The following is a 6,922-nucleotide window of genomic DNA, read 5'->3' as shown; positions in this document are numbered from 1 at the left end:
TCTTTTTATAAAAAGAAATAGAAATAGCATTTTTTATATATATATATATATATATATATTATTCCAACATCCAAGCATACATTTATTTATATAATATTTTAATTTCTAAATCACTTAAAATATTATTAATGATGCATATATTTAAAATAAAAAACATTTTTTTTATAAATCTTAATATAACTTTTGCTGGATCTTGATATGTTAGAGGGTATGCAACTTAGGCCAGAACAACTGAGCACTAATGTGAGGAGAAAAAGAAGAGAAAAGTAGCCACATAAGACTCGTTTTCACCTTGTGATCTATACCAAAATAGGATTGTATAGCATTTGTTTCGCATATTTTGTGGCCCAACTGCCAAAATGACTGAACCTGAACTGAGCCCACCTTCCAAAGCAAATGAATTGAGTCGTATTGTGGAAATGCTCTTTATTACTAATATCCGCATCACATTTTTTCATCAAGCAATCATAAATGAGTATCCCAGACTACTAAAGACATTTTTTTAATATTTTTTTCTCGTATAAAAGGAAAGTCAAGCTAAGAATCGTATCTATTTTTTCTTGTATAAAAGGAAAGTCAAGCTAAGAGCCGTATCTGAACAAAGCCCCTATCTCCAAGAAATTTTGTAGTTCGGAAACCCTCCGACAAGCCTAAGATTCCGGCTTAGAAAGCTTGAGTTCAATTGATAATTTTTGAGACCTCATCTTGGTCTTGAACCCCTCTCTCTCTCTCTCTCTCTCTCTCTCTCTCTTCTACATTTTCTAAATAAAAATAAGATCTTTATTAGTTTGTATATACCCACGAACCATAATGAACCCTACATCTTAAACGAATTCAACACACACATATATAATTTAATTTGATATTTACAATTCATTTGTGCACATAACCCTCACATATTTCTATTAGCATATAAACTCTTATGGCATCCACTTTTCATTAGAATAAAAGGGCCACTTTTTCTTCCATGCAATTGCAATTGACAAGAAAAGTATCTTTCACTATTATAAGCGATGTCTCATCATAAAGTAATTAATTCCTTGAAAATTCCTAACAACATTACATGGATTGAAAGGCTATAAAGCACAACTTAGTAGATAAATAATCATTCCTTTATTTTAAAATTTGTACTAGAATATAAATTTAATAAATGCATAATTTATGGGCCCTAAAATCAATTTTATTTATTATTATTTATTTTTATTTTTATTTGAATTAAAACATTTTTTTATTGTGATAGCTTCTCTTAAAACTATTTAATTTTTAGATGTTGTGTATTTTAAAAATAAGTGTTTTTTAAATAAAAATAAAAATATATAGCAATTTTATATTTTAAAAAAATATAAGTAAAATTGAAAATAAAAACTATGCCAAGTGGGGCCCTTACTTGATTAAAATCTTATATTTTTGTAAATATTTTGAAAAGAAAAATGAATTGCTTTACTATTTAGACACAAATTGGAACACCAAAACAAAATATAATAACTAATCAATATAAATAGAAAAGCATAATTAAGAAGGAAACACACAAAAGAACAAAAGTGGTTGATGAATGATGAGAGCAACAGTGAGTTGGAAAATTGGACAGTATAGGAACAGACAAATTAATCATACCTCATTGCTTACACAAAAGCAACACAATACATTGAATTAATCTTTATGGTACTTTATAAGGAAAATGATATAAATGTTACTTTAATTATGTATATTAATATTCATAAATATTATTTTAAAAAAAGTAAATTTGAATCTTTGTTTTGGCAGGCAGTACAATGGTAAAATTATTCAAAATTTGATAAAAAAAAAGAAAAAAAATGAGTTCAAATTTAATCATTGCTTTGAATAAGATGACATTTCAATGATGAAATTTTAAATCACATCAAAAATACATCTATTTTAACTTGCAGAAAGTGAATGTGGTAAATATATGTAAGAAATAAAGTTTATGTCGTGCAAAACAGTGTGAAAGACAAAATTACACAATAAACAATCAATTGAACATGATGTGACTTGCGCTATTTGGCATAAATCCGCTTATAGCCGCATAAATAAGTGAGGACTAGGTATACAAATTAAGAAGTTTTCAAATGTAGTAAAGATAGTATATTTAAATTTTTTTCAATTTAGGTTTCATAATATAGAAAGATCATACAATTAAATATCTCCAAACTAGATTATATAATATCAATCTTTCTAATATACACATTCCCTAATTCACAATTATTAGATTTTATTACTTTTCTTTATAATCTCTATCTCATCTCTCACTTCTAGATAAGTGGGAGATGAAAATGAGCTCCAACACAACAATGACTACACCAAGATGGCTGCCTACGTATCCCCTCTCCCAAAAGGATCTGGTGTTGTCTGAAGTGGCGTTGTCAGTCTTCATTTTATCATTTGTTCAATGTCGTTGTTGTTAAGGAGTCGCCTGTTTGTTTTTCATTATGTTGTCATTTTCTCCGAATAGTTCTCCATCTCAGATTAAGTAGGTGGACTACAAAATGAGAAATCAGAGGATTGGGGCAGGCAATAACTGAAAAAAACAAAAGAAATGTACGGGAAACCTTTATAAGGTGAATTTTCGCTTTGATTGCTCCAACATATAAATCCTAAGTGAGATCACTTCGGTATGATTGAAAGAAACCTTATGAAAGCTACTTTCCGGAGAATTGAGGTTGATGTACAGGTTCTGGGGTTCGCATTCTCCTATAGGGACAAGTCCTTATAGTTAATTACATTTTAAACAGTTAATACTATTTAAGAAAACTTCTGATTGATGTTATAATCTGTTCTTGAAAAGTTTAAGTGTTGTTGTCAAGGAAAGAAATTTCAATGTTTTATCCTAAGAGTAGTAGAGTCCTAAAGATTCCAAACTATCCTATGGGTTTGTGTTTAGTTGAATTTTATCCTTCGTTTCAAGTTTTGAATCTCCGTCCCTACAAAACAAAGTTAGCTGATGTGGTTATAACTTAAGTCCGGATGCACTTCAGACTCCAGAGCCTAACACAAGCGCATGTTTCGCTTTTGTGAATAGGGACTTTTGAGTCCAGGTTGTTGAACCCACAAGAAAAGGAGGTAATTAAGTTTAAGAAAAGTTCTAGTCTACTAAATTCATCCTTAGCTTGGAAATCAAGTTGGTTTAAATTTGTGCTAACAAGTCCTAATGAATTTATAAATACTCTTAAATGGTTACTCCTACCGTTACTCTACTCTATTTGACCTGGTGAAAATCAAGCTATTGACCCGACCCACAATTGCGCGATTATTTAAGTTCTGTAAGATGGCAAAAAACTTGACCCAATTTATATTTAGTTACTAGTGTGCAAAATAAATATGTTATAAAATTGATTAATGGCTTACACACTAGAGGTACTACACAAGTATATGTATCATATCAAGTAATATAAAGTTTTTTTAAAAACCCCAGAATCGAACTCACAAGGAAAAAGTGAATTTCTATGTAAACTTAGAAATATTTTTAGTCAAACCGTAAACAAAATTTGTAGGAGAATAATATCAAAATTTTTGTGAAAGAGTATAAAAATAAAGTTGGCTAATTCTAAATTAAAGCTATAATTCTAAATTAAAGCTTTAAATGCAAATTTTTTAAACTACAGATGTGTAAAGGAGTATGATTATAATAAAAAGTTTTTCCCCTTGCAAAGATATTGTAATGAGTGTAGGAATCAAATGCTTAAAGATAAAAATGAGGTTTTATAACAAATAGGAGCATAACTATCATTTACCCTCTCTCAAGTACATAAAAAACATTAACTAATCTAAAGCTAAGTTTCTGATGGATATAGTTGTGTTGAGTAGATTCTAGCGTCTCACTTCCAGATTACTCACTGTACCCTCTTTATTAGGATCAACCAGGCCTCATGTTCCGAACTAAAGACCAAATTGATTAATGTTCTAGCCCGTCACTCTAGAATCATCAATTCTACACCCATCAAAACTTATCTCCCTATTTATTTGCACCCCCCTTGGACTTGACTCCCCTCCATTATCGCAACGGCTATGCCCAAGGTTTAGTGTGGTACTCATTAGTTGGGTGAAATTATAGCCCTCCCGGATCATAACCCTCCCAGATAATTATGTTTCTCAACAGATTTTAACCTCACAAGTGGCTAGTTTGTAAAGTAAATTAAGAATCGGTGAAAATATCATCACAAATTTATGGAATAAAAAAAATCTTCAAAACATTCTAACCCCACACATGATTACTTCTTATTGCAAGGAGGAAGATAAAAAAACTACTAAGAATTCATGAGGATAACAAAACAAAACATGATATTTATTAAAAATCAAGTTTACAAGACAAAACTTAAACAAAAGTACAAATACTTATCTCAAACTCTTCCCCAAGCAATCCTCTAAAGTTCCCTGATTGATTGACTCCACAAGACTCACACATGACTCAAAAAACACTCACAATCACAAAGATTCTCCACACTCTCACTATGGTGGCCGCCCTCCCCAATGGTGGCCGAAACTACCCAATAACGACTCTCTTTTTGTTTGAAAATGTTTTCTATTTATAAAGTTCTGAAAATCACCAAGGGTCACTTCAGAGACCTTTTCGAAATTCGTCTAAATTCAATGTGTATAAACCCAACTGTTTCTGGTGCCCAGACGCCCAACCGTGACATCTAGGCGTTTGAAATTCTTCTAAATTCAATGTATATAGACAAATAATAAGTTATTAATTCTATTTAATTTGATTGCATTGATGAAAAATATAATTTTATAAATTTGATTTATGAATATAAGTGAATTTGTTGATAGTACAGATGAAGTAATTGAACATGTGAATTTAAATGCTTTTGGGGAGACAAACTTTAGGAATGCGGATTTTGAGGTTGAAATTTTTGGAGAGGCAACATTTGTATGTTTGATTTTATACTATTATTTGTATTGATTTAAAATTTGATATCTACTTTATTTCTTTTGTGCTTCTTGAGAGAGAAGTTTTTGGAGGTTGATATCTATTTTATTCTTTTTTTTTTTTGCTTTTTGAGAGACATTTTTGGGACTATAATACTTGATTGCTACTCTCCATGTAGTAATAATGTATTATGCTTTTATTAATTTATTTTTGTTTTAATTTATAATTACTTTTATTCACATTAAATGATGTATGCTATAATAAATTAATTACTATACATTTATGAAATTGAGTATTCAGTACTTTTTTTTTTATCTTTTATTCATGATATATTTTTTATACTACGCATACTAAGTCATTATTATGTCATTTAAGTTATATTTAATATTTTTTTATATTTATGATGGCAACTGGTTCAACTCCGACTCAACCGCTGAATATTAGACCTCTTCTGCTATTGAAACCCTTTATAATGGATATATAAATACATAATATTTGATTGTGATGTACATATTTTTTTTTCTTTTATTTAATGATATTTGTTGGGAATGTTCTTGACTTTAAAAATAAAATAAAATTCCAATAACAAATAATCCATAATTAGTTTTTCTCATTTTCATGACAAAAGAAAATAATAAACTATTTTTTTTTAACTGCCACCTGGCAGTTTTGTACCGCCTCACATTTCCTTCAGTCAATTAGTCCATGTTCAAAGATTAGCGGGACCCAATGAAGACATTATCGCAACGCTGGTAGGAGAAGTGGGTATGATTGTGACAACGTTGTTTAAATTATAATTGCAGCACTGCACGCAGTGTTTTTTTTTTTTTTTTTCCTTCCTTCTTCTTCTTCTTCTATTCCCCTTGAAATTATTCAACGTTATAAATGTTCTTCTTGAACTTAAGCCACCACAGGGAAAATTATTACGTACGGACCGATCTCTATCATCGATCACCGCAAAGATTTATTTTAGTGGGCCCCATTTTCATTTTTTAAAAAAAGAAAATTTTATTGTGGTGATCGAGATCAGACACCGCATACATTTCTGCATGAAATAATTTCTCCCATCTTGACTTCATAATTTTAAATTATTTTGAGCGCATTAATTATTTTTTTTAATTTTTTTATATATTATAATCAAATTTAGAGAAATTATCATACATATTTATGGATTTATATATTTAATATTTAAATTTGATATTTACATTCATAGCATGTTGGTATCAAAAATCTATACATTAAAGGTGTATTTTATCTTATATTAAAAATATAACTATCACTAATTTTAAATCCATATTTCAAACATAATATTTGAAGGATCTGAGTGATATATATGTAAATATAAAATTTAAGTGAAGGATCTGAGTGATATATATGTAAATATAAAATTTAAGGAGTGAGATATGTAAAAATATATGATTTGTGTGGCATGTATGATATCTAAATGATAGCACACTGGATTTTGTGTATTTTCCACCAATTTTTTATTTTTATTAAATGTATTTGCAATAATAATTAGAATAACTAATTTCTAATTTTAAAATTAATCCATATTTGATTATCTTGGGTCACATCAAATAATTGTTCATTCAAACTATGTTTTTTGAGCTTCCATAAATAAGTCAAGCGAAATTATGGAGGGCATATATGTAAATAAACATAGAAATTAAGTTTATTGTTGGTACCATGGTTTTAAAAATCGCATTGGGTTTGTGGTTCGACCGATTCAACGGTGAACCGATCATTTAGTCGGTTCTGTCCAAACTTAGAATATTTTTTTTTGCATAGAACTGGGATTAAACCAATCCAATTTATTAAATATTAAAAAAAATATTATCTTAAATTAAATAATTTATATATTCATTACGTCCAGTTATACCTCCAATTTAAACAATTGAATTTAATATCTGATACGGTTTTCACAATTTTAGTCGAGGCACGAATAAATATTTATAATTTGAAATAGTAATATATATATATATATATATATTGTATATTTATATAAATATTTTAATAATCTAGTGGGTGTTG

The sequence above is a fragment of the Phalaenopsis equestris genome, unplaced genomic scaffold (genome assembly GCF_001263595.1).
Source record: "Phalaenopsis equestris unplaced genomic scaffold, ASM126359v1 Scaffold000247, whole genome shotgun sequence".
Taxonomy (NCBI): Eukaryota; Viridiplantae; Streptophyta; class Magnoliopsida; order Asparagales; family Orchidaceae; genus Phalaenopsis; species Phalaenopsis equestris.
Note: the sequence above shows the minus strand (reverse complement) of the source record.